The 17,654-nt window shown below is 40.1% G+C and overlaps 1 protein-coding gene across 8 annotated transcripts in view; it reads right to left on the bottom strand.

Annotated features, from left to right (window-relative positions):
• TBL1XR1 (TBL1X/Y related 1) overlaps window positions 1-17,654 on the bottom strand; it is a 119,051-nt gene that overhangs the window by 98,535 nt on the left and 2,862 nt on the right. The gene's annotated exons all lie outside the window — the stretch shown is intronic.

Here is a 17,654-nt window from a genome sequence, read left to right as displayed (position 1 = left end):
GATCACTATTGCCTTGTTCAGGCCATCAGTGACCAATTTTGACAGGAGAGATTTCTGTCTATATTTTCCAGTGAAAATAGATTTGTAACGTTCTTCAATATATTGGGATTTTATTTGCTCGTGTTTAACAGCTTGACAGCATAGGCAGGTAATAAATTACTTTTTTACTTTTGGATTTAAATCTAGACTATGACTGGGTTCCTTAGTAGCTTAGAACTGCACTACACAAAAAGAGTGCTTTGTTTTCTTCTTCTGAGAATTTTATTGAGATGCATTCACTGTTTTTTAAACAAACAAAAACCCAAACAAACAAACAAAAAAACACCAAAAAACCCCCAACTCCCACTAATAAGCATTAACGGCCTTTCAAGACCAAACCCTGTAGGTGTGGAAAGAGGAGACATAAAAACCTTCTACAATTTGGGAATCCCCCTACAACAGACCCAACAGTACAGGGAGCTCTGCACTGTTCGGACAACACTTGTTCTGCAGATGCAGCTCTCACTACCGCCAGTCCAATATATGCTCACCACCTAAAGAAAAAACGTAATTAATGGCCTGATGCAAGGATTTCAGTAGTCATGTTTATTCTGTCATGCCCTTTCAACAAGCATAAGCAGATAAAATCCCAAAACACTGAATATTGTTATGCAACTACCTCCTCGTGAAAATATATTCAGAAAACTCTCCCATCATCCGATTTCCACTGCTCATTTCATTTGCCTTGCTTCTACCCATCATTCCACTGCTTTCCTTCCTAGCTTCGGGATCTCGAGTAAAAGTGATTTCAGTATTTCTACTAAAGCAATACTCAGCAGATGTCTAGCATCTATATTTACACAACTCTAGAACTGGTAATAAACATGATTTTTGTATTGCCATACTACATTTGTTAATGAGACATCATTCCTTGTCTCTGTTTACCAAGAATTATGTAGGCCACAACTGAGTCCTTATCCCGGATTATTACTCCACATAACAAGAGTCCGGAAGGCTGAATGGAAACTTATCATTATATATGAAGGAACGCTTAATGGCTAAGGATTGGTGTTATTCACCCTGTGCCTGTGGACAGCAGGGCTACTCAGACGTACACAGGAAGGTATCTACGGGGAGGGAGATGCCTGGGAAGGCATTAGGTGTAAACGCTCAGACTTTAGAGCTTATTTCCATCCAGATCCCAACCACAGTGACTTTCACAGGAGCGTGCCAAAGACATTTGTCCAAGACCGAGTGTGTGGTTCCTAGATGACGTCAGATGTCCAGGCTGCCAGCCAACTTCTATGGAAGTGATTTCAATATTGCTGAAGTTCAATATAATTGTATTTATCATATGATTACTTATGTAAGGAGCCAGCAGCTTGCATAGGTAGCCTGTATTTTTGAATCCAATAAAATAAAATATGTTTTGAAAATACAAAAAAGAGATAGAGGTAAACAGAAATCATATTCAAACTTAATGCCTTCCTCTAAAGCCACTTATTCCAGAAAGGAACAGATGTTAGCCAAGACAAATTCCATCCTTGCTCAACTGGGACTCAGACAGCCTACGATGCAAAGCAGAGTATTTTCTCACCTGCAAATTTACAATTGTTCCATACCCATAATTATACCCTAAACATAAAGCCTTGCCCCTTCTACTCATGCTTCATAATAGGTTCTCACTGTCCCAAGGCTTTCCACAAAATCTGTTTTTTCCTTTGAGACCTTTCTCTCAAAACTTTTCTGTGACATACAAAAAACTCCATCCAGCCAACCAAAAAGACAAAAGAATTTGAAGACAGTTATGCTACAGGTTACTAAAATGACCATTCTTCTTCCCAGACAATATAACATCAGTACTTCCATGCACACTTTCATCTCTCTGTATCCATTCATCTATTGCCTCATTTTTTTACTGAAGTTATAACTGCATATGATCAAGCACAACTAAGCCCTGTCGTGTGACCAGAACGCTGATAGATCACTGTCCCACAGGAAATCAGCAGTGCCACATCAGGTGACAGTATTCTGTAACACACTGACGATCATAAAATAGTTGATTGTTAACAAACAGAAATAGGAAGCTGATGAAGTTCCCACCATGTTAAAGCAGGGCACTGAACTTAATGCATTCATGTAATCAGTGCTCAGAGCATTCAGAGATTAATATGCTCTGAGATACGCTTTGAAAGGGAAGAGAAAGAAACAGAATTAATGCAACTCCTCCCCTTCCTCTATACTCTGTCAGCCCCAGTCTCCTCTCCCAGTACTCAAAAAGGAAATATGCATTTGCAACACCCCAGTTCAGATTTCAGATTCTGGCAGAACGTTTCCAAGGTCTTTGCTGTCCTTTCTGATCATCCCTGTCTCCTAAATAACAGCTCAGAAGTTCCGTGACAAACAACAACAGGAGAAGGACAGCAGAAGAGGCTCTGTCCTTTAGCAGTGCCTTCAGGATTCACCATTAAGTCTGAAGGACTATACTAACCATAATCAGATTCCTCTTCTGTTCACTGCAACCTCACAACTTCACCATGGAAAGCTGCAATTTGTTTCCGTAAATTAAATTTGGACCTTCTCTAAAAATGTAAATATAGCAGACAAAAAATAAAATAAAATTTAAAAAAAAAAAAAACAAATCGATGAATCTTTTTCCTCTGTGGTATTTTTTGCACAGGACATATTTGCAGTACTGTTAATCACTCACCACTATGAAGTATATTGTGCAACAAAGTGTTTAAAAGCATTCTGAAATTTTGGAGAAAATGAATGGGAAGTATCCATCCAGGTAAGCAATATATTAAGTTAGAGTTCTTTATTATACCAGCCAATGTTTAAGAATCTCAATCCTTTCACCTTCATTAAAAAATGTTTTGTCATAATTTGTTATGTCAGAAATGTTAGATGAACATTAACATATTTTATTTCAAAGCTTATTTTGCTACCTTTACATTTTTGCTTGTGTACCAATTAGTGCTATTTTGTCATGTATAGCTTTTTAATAATATCACACACAACCCCTCTACAGTAAGTGATTCACTAGCCTGAACAGTCTATTGTACTAGAAATGCAAAAATGAAGGTTGCCTATGTTATGTTTTACAGAATAGCCCCACCCAACACATAAAAAAAACCCAAAACAGAAGAAAAATAAAAATATCCCCACCCTTGACACAAAGGTCACATCTTTTCCAAACTTCAAGCACATGTTCTTAAACAGGAAATAAAGCTTTTCAAGAAAACTTTTTAATAGGTAAAAAAACCCAGCTTACTAGTTTTCCTTGCCGTTGTTGTTATCACAACAGCTGACCTATTCCAGCTAATTTGGCAAGAAAAGGGAGTCTATCCGATACAACCCTTATCATTAAATATTTCAGCCTACTTACAAAAAAGTAAATGTCATCCAGTTTCCCAAGTTTAGTTGTTTTTACAAAGCTTTTCCCCATTGCAACCACATTTCCATTGGGATCATAACCCTAAGCAATCACATAAACAACCAAATTTCTGCAAGGGCCGTGACCTCACTTGCAGCTTCCTTTGCCCCATCCCAAGTCACCACCTCTCACTAGGAAAGCCCTGCTACGGGGGCAGAGGGATGGACAACCCCACGCACAGGAGACCCTGACATTCTCCATTTAAAACATCAGGGAACAAGGAGTACTTTCAAGTTTCGTCAATGATTGCCAAGATTAGGCCCAAATCAAAGTCCCTGACAAAAGCAAACCTGAAAAGAGTACGAATCAAGGTCTACAACTCTAGACTGGCTTTTACCCATGGCAAACACAAGTTGTGACAAGCCCTATTTTGGCAAATTCTAACACAAATCGCCACCTCTAGTTGAGCCCATCTTCAGTCACCTGCAGTTATTTTGGTGTTGCCAATGCTCATGCATGGAGTGGCTCACACATATTTATTGTACGATTCTTCTGATAAATTACTATAAGTAATCTCTACATAGTGGAACCATCAATAAGCATCAATAAATAGGGCCCTTGCAGGATTCCACATGATGAAAATAGGACATCAGATCCAAATATTGTGCTTTTTAAATACTTCTTGGCTAAATAAGATGTTAAGAAAAACAGGCCACGAATATAGCCTAGAAATCCTGAACTGCCTCACAACACAACAGTCACACAAAGGATGCTTCACAGGGAAACACAGAACAGCAAGCTTTTAAAAAATTGTCCAGTGCAGTTTATGATTTATTTTGTTAACCCACATTTTGCTTCTGACTTAGCATATTTCGGGACCACAGTTATGCAGCAAAAAAAAAAAAAAAGATGTTGTTTTCAGCAATTTATAACCACACTGAAACACTCGTCTTAAGAGCAGGCCCAAGGCTGTATGCACAGATCTAGCTCTGCTTTCTCCGCATATACATTATGCAATTCAATGTGATAAATATGTAACCATGAAGTCACACACTACGTTGCAAATAGGATACAGTACTCTTTGGTGACCCGGGAAAAGGCAGGCTACACCATGTTCTATCTGTGAATTTTTTTCCCCCCATTTCATTTTCATAATGGTCCAGCACTTATTTTGCAGACTTTTTATACCATCTCCTCTCTAAGGTATGTAAATAATTTAGTCAACAGTAATGCATTATGCAATTATTTTCAGCCAACAGCACAGCCCTCGTTAGGTGCAATTCATGGGAAGAAGCAGTTAATTATGGTAATTCTTCTGCAGACCTAGGTGAGCAATTTCACTGTTATTCTGCTATCCTACTTAATATGCATATGCTGTATAAGAGCAGTTAAATGGCAACTTTCAAAGCTGACATCCCAAGCCCAGATTCCATAACAAGCTCTGAACCCAGGCTTTAACGCAGAGCTACAGTAAACACCTCTTCTGGGAGGCAAAGGAGTCGATTTACACAAAACAACTTGCAAGATCAAGGTTTAAGGTAGTCTACTGAATAGACCTCTACAAGATCCTAGAAATAATTCTATGCTATTGTATTGCACTATTTGTGGAATGGTATGTGATCATATAATTAGAGATCATATAGTACATTCACACAAAGAATACTTTAGGGCTTGCTGGGGGGGGACGACACTCTTTAAAAAAAGAAAATTACATTATCTGGAAATTCAGAGCTAATCTCAACAACTCAGAAATGCTACCAGAGAGCTTTTCCTTCACAAACTTTAGAGGAATACATTTCAGGTCTGATTGCTGACTGAGGAAGAATTAGTTCCAAACGAAACCGGCTGAAGTTTTCAGTCATTAAGATGTTAGAAGTCTAAACAAAGTATTTAGGAAAATAATCTGAAATATGTGTCAATATTAAAAAAAAAAAAATCTAAACTGCAACTCTGTGATTGCAACAATGGGGAGCAAAGACAGCACTTGGTTCAGAACCAACACTGAAAGAAGCACTCCGGACAGGTGCAAGAAAAATACCATCAGTTTGGTAGCTAAATCAGAGGAGAGGAGTAAATGAAGGGCAGGTCTCAACTAGATGCAAGAGCATGGCAGTCTCCTGGAGAAGCGCTGTGCTCAAGCGCATACTAGTTAAGCCCGCTGTTCAGGGGAAGGCTCCAGCCTCTTCTCCTGTTAACCCGGGCCAGAGGCCATCTGGACTGTCCTCCCCCTGAAACTTCCTTTGGGGCAGCCCAAGCAGCAGCAGCACCAACAGCCTGACCCAGCACCCGCTTCCCTGGGCATCTCGGCACATGCCTTTCAGCAGCCTTGAAATAAGTCCTTGATCTTGGGGCTCTTCTTCACTGCACCTTGCCTCCACCCTTCTGTAGCCTGTCTGCAGACTTCAGAAACCGATTGCTAAATGATCCAGCTTGTGTAACCTTGAAGAGCATACAACTAGCAAAGGGCTGCCTTCTGCCAAATCCCTGCCCTCCCAAGTGAAGCACACTAAATAGCACAAAAATCACTGAAGCTCCACTTGCTTTGGATAACAGGCAGACAACTCAGCCAGGTTTGTATGTGCAGCACTGGTCTTCAGCTATTAACCAAGCCTAGAAACCTGCAACCCCCCTCTCAATTAAAATCTTAAAGTCATAATAACTTCAGATAGGCAGTGCTTTAATGATAGAAGGCACAGAATTTTTACATGAGCGTCTTGAAGATCTCAGTGGAGCACAGGTCCAAGATGCACGCGCACAGACAGACATTCAGACAGTTTCAATTTTAACCTTATACGCTTCGATATAGCCACAGGACTAAAACATTAGTGGTCTCTAGCTTGTTTATGACTGACTACGTATGCTAGAATGTGTTTTGCCAAAACTCACAGTTAAAGTAAAAATCAGCATTCAAACAGCACAAAACTTCACAAACCAAATAAACAACACATTGCAAATATTTAAGACTTCCAAGCAAAGGCTACTTCCATAAATTTCAACATTTAAACTGGCAACAAAGCATTTCAGACACTGAAACAAATGACTAGCTAAAAAACGCTACCCTGTTGTCATCATCATTTTAAACGGTTCATTTTTCTGTTCTCCTGAAACATGCATGGCACTCAAATTATAAATGAACAAATGTGCATATCCCTAGCTATTTAAAACAAAAAAAAATTTGAAACATCAAATTTAAATCTTTTTGCTTAACCCAAGACTAGAAAACTGTCAGCCCTGAAAATTAGTTTCGCAGAGCCCTAATGCATCTGAAAATGGCTTACTTGCTAAACATGACAAGCAAATTCTGAAATAAAGGGAAACCCTTTCCCTCAACACGCACACTAATATTTTTCTTTCCTGAAGGTTGGATCATTTCCAGAGAACCTGAATTGACTTCAATGGAGCGATAATACATTTCTTACGAAGAACACGTAGACTGCCTCAGAATACAAGAAAATGGTTCAACTAAGAAAGGGCTTCACTCAGCTCTTCTAAAAATACTCAAGGATCACACTTAAAAGTGATCTTTTTTTAACAATTAGGGCTTGACTACACCAACAGTTATATCAGCTGATATATAGATATGTATTACACTAAATAGGAATGAGACACTGTCTGTCTGGAGTCATTCCAAAAAAATGCGCCCTATAAATTTACGCTTTTAACTTCAAGCCATGCTACCTAGCAAGTGTAAATACATTCTTGTAAAGTTTAAGGGATTTATTAAAGTTCTAGCAGGATTTTCTTTTTAAATTAACCAGAGGACACCTTTCAGTGTAGAGTATGGTGAAAATTTTAAAAAATGTGATATAAAAGCACGATTTACAATAGCAAAACCCAAATGTACACAACTTTAAGTACTATTCCCAAACTGAAGAGATTTCCCAAAATTAAAACACTCCCTAAAATTTCATTTTCCAGCAGATGAAAAATATCCAAACAACATATGAAAACAAGACAAGGTAACAGAAAGCATGTGCTCATCAGTATCACAAGTACAACTGTGCTCGCCAGGACTGTGATGTGCTTTGGAGACACCTATACTGCTGGGGAAAACTCTCACCAGAAAGCAACGTCCTACATTAGAACTGCACATTTTGCATAAGCATTTCTCACGACAAGACCTGCAGTGCTCTATCTGCCCAGGGCACACAGCTCTGACAAGGAAATTACCACTGGTTCTTATTAAAGGGCATTAAAAAAGATTTTCATACAAGCTTGTAAATTTGTTCAACTATAAATTTATAAACAAGAATCATTTAGGAAGTTATTAAGGAAGACTTGCCCAAATAAAATTGTATGTCATGTACACATGACAAAGACCATGTAACCACTTCTGCCTACTTTATATATGGACAAATCCAAGCAGTCAAGACAGTATGAGTAATGCAATCATTACATACAGAAAGGTTGGTGTCAGACTGGCTTAGCTATTAGCTGGCCCACTGCAGTCAGCAAAGATTGTGTCTGATAGCAAAGCTGATATAAGAAGTTCATGGCCCACCCTTACCTATTACAGATAGGGTCACTCCTATGGATAAGCTATAGTTTACTGCCACCTTCATGGTAACAACACAGGAGTTTGTGGAGTCATACTGTAAACTGGTTCAGCAAAACCACTTGGATTTTAAATCCCAAAATAGCAGTAGGTTTTAATGCAATCCTTCCAGAGATGACAATGTTTGTAGGGCCAATAAATCACTGTATTGGCATGGCAGAGGAGTCAGTAAAGCGTGGCAGAGGACAGAAACTTTATTTCCAGACAGAGAAGTCCACAGAGCTCCACCTGTGGCTTTCGTTCTGTGTCCCCATTCCACCACAAGCAGGGTAAGCTTAGGGGTCCCATGACCCCCGCTCCCATCTCCGCTGTTGGGACAAGCAGCTGCTTGTGTAGCTGTGCTCTGAAACCCATCCCTGAAGTGGCTCCACCAAAAAAGTTCAGCCTTTTCCCCACCCCCAAAGAGCTGCTGGGGTCTGGAAAAAGTCCTTAAAATTTCATGTAAGGTTGCATTTCCATGTTACTGAGGACGTAAACATGCCTAACTATGAGCCAAATAGCCTGATTTCAACACGATTCGTCATCATGTATGGGCGCTATCAGCAAATATTTCCAATGTGAAGGGCCATGTTTTGTCCAACAGAAAAGAAAAACTAGAAGACAAGCACAAAACTTATGAACACAAAAGGAGCACTTGCCTAAACTAAAAATTCCAAGTAAGCTGAGGCTGAAAAATAAAACAAAAGCCACTTTACACTGCTACGCAGCCTTTCACCAGAAGATCTCGGGGCACTGAACTGGTCTGAAAAAACTCCTGGTAAGTATTAAATCACTAGTGCATGGGTAAATTTGTTAATCCATTTGCTAAGGTCACACAGTGGCAGAAATAGCAGATAATCCTGACACCAGCTTTCTGTCCTAATCGTTATGCGGACAGAAAATCTTCAGTGATGTAAACTAAAAATAAAATAAATGCAGTTATCTGTTACATACAGGTATATTAGGTCAACCCAGAAAAGCAAAATTGTGGGTGTGGGGAGCGGAGCTGTGTCTCTGGGGATCCACTGCACATCTAGACAAGCCCATGACAACTTAGAGAGAGAATTTATAACCAGAAAGTAATTCCGTCATTCCCTCTATTCAAGCAGTCCCTACTAAGGGACTGCGTAGACAAACTGCAGTTGTGTTCAAAAAAAGTCTGAAAACCTTGAACAGTAGCCCACAGGATATATTCCATTGCTGTATAGTACCTACATTAGGACACCAAAAGCTTGTCATTCATTCTGTATTGAAATTAAAGCAGTATTTTACAGATTGCCTGTAAGCCACCAAAACTGGGGAAGTCTTCTAATATCAGAGGGCAGACATGCACACAGCTGACATCGTCGACACGCAGTCAAGAGAGCTATGACAATTTCTACCAGCTTTAGTGCCATTTCATACTACAGCATCCTGGTAATACCCGCTATGGAGCTCTGACAATTCAAGACCATTTTGGTGAATGCTCTTGTACTGGTGTAAAATACACTGCAAGCACCAGTTTCTGAGGAGGAAAAAGCAAGACTATGAGCTGACAAAAAGAGAAAAACTCATTCTATGAATTAAAAATACTGAACCAGACAATGAGCTACATTGGCATTATTAAGATGTACTAAAAACAACAACATAATAAAATCACTGTAGGCAGGGAAGACTAATCTTTCTGTTCTTCCTTAGGCAAAACTCACAGCAATTTCAATGGGATTCTCCCCCAGATATGGCTGGATGACTACCTCCACAGCCTCCACGTGCCAAGTTTGCTCCTGCAGCCAGTCTCTATTTCATCCATCTTAGTTACACTACACATATCCTGATTACAGGAATTTATGAACAGCAAAAGTAATTTAGAGGTGCTCCACAAAACTGTGACTTCAGTAGAGATGAGGTTCACTATTATTGTCTCAAGTGTCAACAGTTTTGCAGTAAAGTGCTTATATTTGAAAGACTTTTTTACTGAGTTTCTCAAAAAGCACATCTTGCATTCTCTCTGTCCCAAGTACATCTACTTCAGAGACAGAATACAAGCCTGCTACCCATAGGTTTCACTGGGCAACAAGGTACGAGAGTTTATGACGCATTATTCTCTTCTATTTTCTTAGGTTCTGGACAACAAGACACCAAATAAAAATGGTGCTTAAATATCAAGCAACAGAGTATTTCATATATTACGCAGTTTCTAGATGTGAACTCTTTAAAGACGATCTTTCAACTCCAAAGTCGCAATTCCACACGCTCATCTGCGCAGCGCAGGACAAAGGCGCCTGTGCGCACGTACCAGCCCCGGGTCTCAAAGCAGTGTTTGTTCACCCAGAACAATGGGGCATGTGACTTGTCAACACTACCCACAATAAAAACAATAAGATAAGGCCACCACTGATTTCACGATGACTGACTTTGTTTTTGCTAATTTTAAGTCACAATGTCAATTAAAATTTATTGCATAAAATCCCTTATTTTAAAAAGCCCACAGCTAACCTCACAGTGCACTGAGGTTTTCACTCAAACTTCCTCAGCTTTTTGCGTTTGTACTAAACACTCACACCAACTCCCCCAAGGCCTCCCTCTGACTTCATCAAGAGTTCAATCAATGTTTTACGCCTAAAGCCAAGATTATTTTTATCAAATACAGGCACTGCCAAAATTTGCCCTCTCTGTTTCCTGCCCTGCATGCCTGTCCCAGCTATCCCTCTGCCCGCAGGCAGGCCCCTCGCTCACCTCTGCTCGGTGCCCCACTGCCAGCAGCACAGCCTGCAAAATGAGACTTCCTCAGCAGTCCAGCAGGTTTTGCTCCGCCATGGACCGGGGCTGCACCGTCCAAACCCACCTAACCCTTCTGGTTCAAGAAGGCTACGTAGGATCAAGTCCTATATGTAAACTCAACTGAAGTTAGAAGAAAGGGGGAGAAAGCAGAGAAAACCCAGAGAACAGAAACAAAAAGGCATCAATTCATTTAAAAGAACTGACAAAAGAACAGATAGGGAGAATGCAAAAGAAAGTCCAAAATGGCAAAAAGAAGAAAGCAAGCCCAGGGAAGAAAATGGGTAGGGGGAGATTTGAAAATCAAATAAAGTCTTAGGAAGGGATAATAATAAAACGATGCAAACTGTCAGGACTGAGACAAAACACCCTGGTATATTACATTAATTTGCCACATTCACGCTACAGCACGGACAAGGAAGCAGAGCCAAGCAGAGGAGAGGGCACAACCATACTGACCGTTGGAAGGGGTTAATTTTAGAAAGAAAAAAGCAGTACAATCTTCTACCACTTGTGTTTAATTACACAGGGGGAGGGTTGGGGGGTTATTTTAATCACACAGAACAGCAGTAGGCCCAACAGCACCAGACTAACAAATAAAAGTAGGCAGCAATAGGCACATGAAAGTACGTTACAGTTCCAAACTCACCATTTACAGTAACGTTAATGCAAATTAAATCTGACTCATCTGATCTCTGAACATGCGTTTTTAAAAACAGTGCATTTCTTTCTTTTCACCTTGAAAAAAACTCTGTTCCACAAGCCGGTAGTTACAAACCACAGCTGGGAAAGTGGGATGCACATAAAGCACGCAAGTAAGATTTTACATATTCTAACACCATCGATGCAGCTTTCTGGAGCTCCTTAGCCATGTCCAACACACACAAGCCTTGCTGCTGGCAATCTTGGCAATTTAAAACAACAGAGAACCTCAGCCTACATAATGGACGTACTCTTAGCCGGAGTCTGACGCTGCATTTCACATACCCTCCGAGTCTCTCATATGAAGTCACCCATAGCGTCAAAGAGCAAGTCAAAACACATCAGAAGTGTTTTCCCTGGCTACCTCTGAAAGTTCCCATCCCTTTATCCTTCATATAATTTTTTTAATTCTTCTTACCATTTCCATCAACACACATAGGATCTTTAAAAGACCAGTTTTGTACCCCAGTACATACAAGCTACCAGTATCTCTCTAACACGGGACCACGGCTGTGGTGAGCCCAGGCACAGGGCCACCGAGAGGAGACTGACGGGAATATTCAGCTTGGTGCTTCCACAACCAGCCCACAGAACCACACAGAGAGCAGAGGGTTCATTTTTAAGACATAAGCAATGCCCATCTATTTTACCAGAAAGTCATCTATCTGGAAGGGCTGTGATGCCCAGGCACCTCAATGGGATGACCGAACGGTCAAGGAAGCTTTTTGTTTGTTTTTAATGGAACAGACTCTTAGAACTTAATTTCTAACGTATTTAGCATGTACTATATGTACTGTAAGAAAGAATCTTACAAAGGGCCTTGATGAACTAGAAATAAATAATCTATATCAAAATAACCTTGCATGTGTAGACAGTAGAGGAACCAACTAACACGGACTTTGCCAACAGTAAGATAAACACATCGATATTTCTAATGTAATCAACAGCCATTCAGAATCCGCCCTGGAAGACAGTCACAGAAATACAAAGCATTTTTCTTACAACTCAAACAATTGTGACAAATATTTACTATAATGGAGAAAGCTGTCAAAAAAAAAAGTTGGTTTCTATTAATCAGCTACATTTAGATATCCGTTCTTGCTATCAGATTAAGCTCACCAGAACTGCTTAGTAGGCTGTTTCATTGTATTTTTGTTCAAGTTTTATCGCAATTCAACATACTGAAGTTTCATATTCCTGACCATTTTTCATCTTACACAGTGCTAGAAATTTACAGTCTAAACAAGACATACCAGATTGTGAAATTTAGTTGTGCCTTTGAAATAAAGTGAAAAATCAGGTACCACATCTGCATCAGCAAAATGTTCATGCTATACAGTGAGTACGGACCCCGCTTCTCTAAACCCCCGACTGGTTGCATTAGCTATGGGAAACAGCTAATCCACTGCTACACAAGGTATGTTTCTAGCACAATTTATTCGATGTCAACATTAATAGATGGTTTGACAACACTGTTCCTCATTTTCTTCCATCCACATCTGTGCTAACTTTGCTTTAAAAGTACATTAAAAAGTATTAAATCTGAACAAACATAACCCCAAAGTAAATATGCTACAGATTCACAAATATCATTATGGCAAAAATCCACATTTTTACAAAGCACTTCCTAATTAAAATTTATCGCTAAGAGTCTGTATTTAGGAATGCATATTTGTGTTAATATCCAAGCAAAAATTCCTGTACTAGAGAAGAATGCTGACATCCATACGAAAATTAGCTGTGATTCATTGTTTAACAGTTGTCTTCCCTTTACAGAACACCGCAGACTGAAGGACATATTGCCAAACTGAAAGCACCAATACTTCCTTTAACCTAATATAGGACAAATAAATAGACTTCAACAGCTTCTAAATCTTGCACGTCCTACTTTTTTGACCCAGATCTCTAGTTATTTCCCCCATAGGTCTATGCAACATCAAAACTATTTTTTCCCACAAATTTAGACTTAACCTAAAAGAGGAAAAGTTCTCATCATTTCTGGGAGCTAAACAGACCTGGAAGCAGGGGGGGGGGGGGGGCAACAGACAGACTCATCTCTGTTAAGATCAATTGGTATTTTAAGGTAAAATTTTCAGCCACACATAACACTCTCCCAACTGCTGAGACTAATGGCAAAAATTCTCATTTGTTCCAACAGGACTGTAAGTTAGACCAATATCAATGATAAATGAAAAATAATGAAATCTTTTTATTGCTATTTTTACAAGGCAAAAATGTATTTTCACAAGTCATGCTGACACTTGAGCATTAATCAGCCTGTCCAAAAAACACAAAAGAGCTATAAAACTTGTTATTCCTCTCCTTGGCCAGCCTGGACAACTCCTTCCAGGAAACCAAACTGTCTCTTCTTTGCCTGGTACTTTTAGGGAACCATCAGGGGATTTAAATTCACCTCGCAATCAGACGAATTCCCAGCTCAGAGTTTGCCGGCTATACGTCACCCATGTGAAGAGCCCAAACTTTTAACAGTTAATGTCAAATGGATGCAACTTTTAGGATAGGTTATATTTAGGGCTCTAAACCTTGACAATTTCTGTGGTTTTGGCACTGGGCTCAGTATCTAGCACTACATTTTCATGAATAGTAAATATTTGACCCTTAACTCATAACCTTGGAAAAATGCTCCGCGAATAGGCTGTACAGAGATCTTTTCTGTATGCTCTATAGTCGCTGCCAGCAGGCACGAAGCTGCGTACAGAACAGGAAAGTTTCCAGAGTCACTTTCACAGTCCTAATTCATAACAATCTACCATCGACCTGATGTCAGTGGGGTTTAGTGGGAGCTCTGCATGCAGCTAGGGAAGCAACTGAATCATTCCCCAAACCCACCAACGGGTTAAAAGGAGCACTAGCCTTAGCTGCAGAGACAGCTGCTTGCCTGCCTTGCCAGGTTGGCAAAACTATCACCCCGCTGGGGGGGAAGGGAAGGCCTACTACTCACACCACACCAGCTAAAATTTCTAGTAACGCACCTCCAGCGATCTGAAATAACACTCAATGTGTTTGCATATGGCACATGGTTGTAGAGTGTCTCTGTAATACACGCTTACATTGAACAGAGATTGAACTGAATTTCAGATCATAAAAGAAAAAAACCCATTGTTTTTTCTCTGGATGATTCTGATTTTTTACTGCTAGACATTACTAATAAACAAGATTGCTCCTTTGCAACATGGAGACTTAAGAATTACAACAATAAACACAAGTCAGAGTACACAACAGCCTTTTACTAATACTGCTCCCAGAAAGAAACAGAAACTACACTCTCACAGGAGTTTGCAGAAGCCAGCAAACCACACGCAAGACTTGATTTTTAGAAATGCTAAACACACACAGAGAGTGCCAACTTCACGTGCAACTGTGGCGAATCAGCATCTTTGAAAATATGACTATTAATATCTTACTTTACAGATGCCAGTTTATACTCTGAAGAAAAGTCATGTTTGCACCAAGCAGAACTACAGCACAAATCCAGGGGCCCACTATCCGCTCCCACCACACCGTGCTGGGCAGCTCTGGGAGCTGTGCAGGGTACACACAGCACCATGAAGGGCCACATGCAGGCACTGAACCAGCTCAAGTGCGACCAGCTTGACACTCAGTCTGCTTGCATTACTTGTCCTGTAAAAAAGGACCTATTAATCTGACAGCATACCTAGGGATGTTGCTTTTGGTATTCAGGCTAATTTGTTTAGAAGGACCTTAATATCTCTACGCAGCACTGAATTACGCCATGTACACTTACATTCAAAGACCAAGATGGGACTCTTTGAAAGGTACTGTGTACATTGGCCAAGACAATTCTGTAGAACTCCTCCTCATCACTTTGGACGTTCTTTCAGTAGGTTTTTCAGAAAGCTACACCAATTCACCAAGCCTTTTTACTATTACTTCTACAGGTAAGCAAATATTCTCAAAAGTCTTTCTAGCAAACAGCCCGTCCAAGAAAGCAAGCAAGCAGGGGTAAGCTGCAACACCTGCAATTTCACTCCTTGGCTATGCAAGCCAGCTAGATCCTATGCACCTGACTGGTGTATGCATTTTCCCCTGCGGTTACACATCCTCCAGCTTGGAATGACCACTTCTTTCTTATCACGGAATAATTTTTTAAGGCTCCTTAGCAATACAAAAAGGAGAGTCTAAAGGATGTCACACAAAACCATGTGTTAAAGTATTAAAAATCAATGTTTCAGAGGGTAAGCTGAGTTACAGTTCTACAGATCCTTCAGAACCAAAGGAAAACTCAACCTCCAGCTCAAATGTGGCCGTTAAGCCTCCAGGGCATTTTATAAAAACAATTTCAGCTTTGTTTTCATTACGAGAAGGAAGAAAAGGGCCTTCTCATCTTGGATTATATACCACAAGGCAGAACCCTATCGAGGAGAAGTAGTTCACAGTTTTCACACAAACTTGCAGAGTGATTTCTAGACCAGACTTCCGTACTTTTTCACTCAACCTATCAACTCTTCATGAAGTGACAACTATGCTGCCTCGTCTTCGCTACTTTTTACCTCAAGTTAGCTAATTCAATTTTGTGAAATTAAAAGAAAGCCAATATATTCCCCTACAATTTCACCTGAAAAGATACTTCTTATTCCTCATTTCATTGTCGTACTTTATCTCGGAGGAAACCAATCACGAGCTGAATAAAGCGGTCTCCATCTACTCCGCTTGGGATCACTGGATGAACCTTTTTCTAGTAAAGTCACTCTTTTCATTAAGCTACTTTACAGAAATTAAGCTCATCTAACTTCATACTGTAGTGCTTAGAAAGCTGCATGTATTTGTGACAGGGGTAGCTAAAGCAATAGCAGGCACACAGGAACTGTTTCTTCATCACCTGTTAATTTGAAGGTATTACATTAATGCTGCAATGCAACTCAAAAACACTGAAAAGAGCTGTCAATCATAGTTGCTAATGGAAAACTTCTGACACTTCTTCACCTAATACAAACACTTAAATTTATATTTAAAAATGAGCATGCAATGAGTATATCCTCGCAGTAGTCACTTTTTGTAGGAGCCAAACACGCGTAATTACAGACTGTGCATACACACTTTCACTTCTCTCCCAACCTGCAGCTACTTGCATGAGCTGCTGGTTAGGGCTTTAAATACACGGTCATTATTACACCCTAGACTCTGGGTGTGTACACATGCACAAACACACACACATTAAGGATGGTCAGTACACATAACAGTATCACAATTCTCAATATAAACAACATGAATTTGATTAAAAATTAGTTGTACTTCAGTATGATACATTTCAGTATTGACACCACACAGTCCTGCAGTATACCCTGTCCTCGCCCTCCTCTCCGAAGCGGAGACCAGACCACTTTACGACCCCCCTCTATCCTGGTTCAGAAGGGGAAGAGCTGGTGGCAGGTTTGTGTCTGTCTCTTCTCTGCTTGCCAGTAGCGTCTTCTCCAGAAAGGTATCAGAATTCACACGGGCACCACAATCCTTAACGGCTGTGGGTCCAGGGCAGGATGGCAGAGACAGGCAAAGCAAGCAAAAACTGGGGGGCAGTGGCTATCTCTTGGGACTCCATATGAGCAGAGGAACAGGATTAGTGAAGGAAAGGTGTCGCGCCTGCCACTGCCTCAGCTTTCTCCAAAACGCCTGACCCCAAAGCGCTGTGATACCAAAAAAGTATCAGTGTCATGAAAGATTCACATCCTATTGCCCACCACTAATACAAAACACACTTCACTTCTGCAAGCAACTTCAGAGACATCTGCAGAGCTTATTCAACCAAACTAGACCACTGATGTTCACAAAGTTGTGTGTGTTTCTTTACAGGACTTCCTGACTTCTGCATGATTACATCCTCGTAGGATGTGGGTCTTTACTGCCACTACAAAATTTGTAACAGCAAACACATTCTGACTCAAATCTGAAGTCCATGTTAAATTAAATTCCAGAACCAAAATCAAGTTAGGTAAAATAACTCAGTTTGCTTCACATTATTCAGATCTGTTCTTCCTAACTAAAAAATATTACCTGAAAACAACATTATAAGCAATTTTGACCATTTCCCCTAATCCATCCAGAGCCTCTTTATGCTTGGGGCTGTAGCACTTTTTAGCATCAAACTCTTTCATGATGGGAAAATGACTATGAAGTACTGCTGTTGGGTACTTAACACTTATACCATGCCTTACAACTTCAAAGCGTTACACAAACATCAATAATTACCATATATAGAGTAAGACTGAAAGAAGTATTCATATAAAAAACCTCACAGGGAAAAAAAATCATAACTACCTGTTTGAAGGG

The sequence above is a fragment of the Ciconia boyciana genome, chromosome 7 (genome assembly GCF_034638445.1).
Source record: "Ciconia boyciana chromosome 7, ASM3463844v1, whole genome shotgun sequence".
In the NCBI taxonomy this organism is placed as follows: domain Eukaryota; kingdom Metazoa; phylum Chordata; class Aves; order Ciconiiformes; family Ciconiidae; genus Ciconia; species Ciconia boyciana.
Note: the sequence above shows the minus strand (reverse complement) of the source record. Positions and strands in the feature narration are given on the sequence as shown.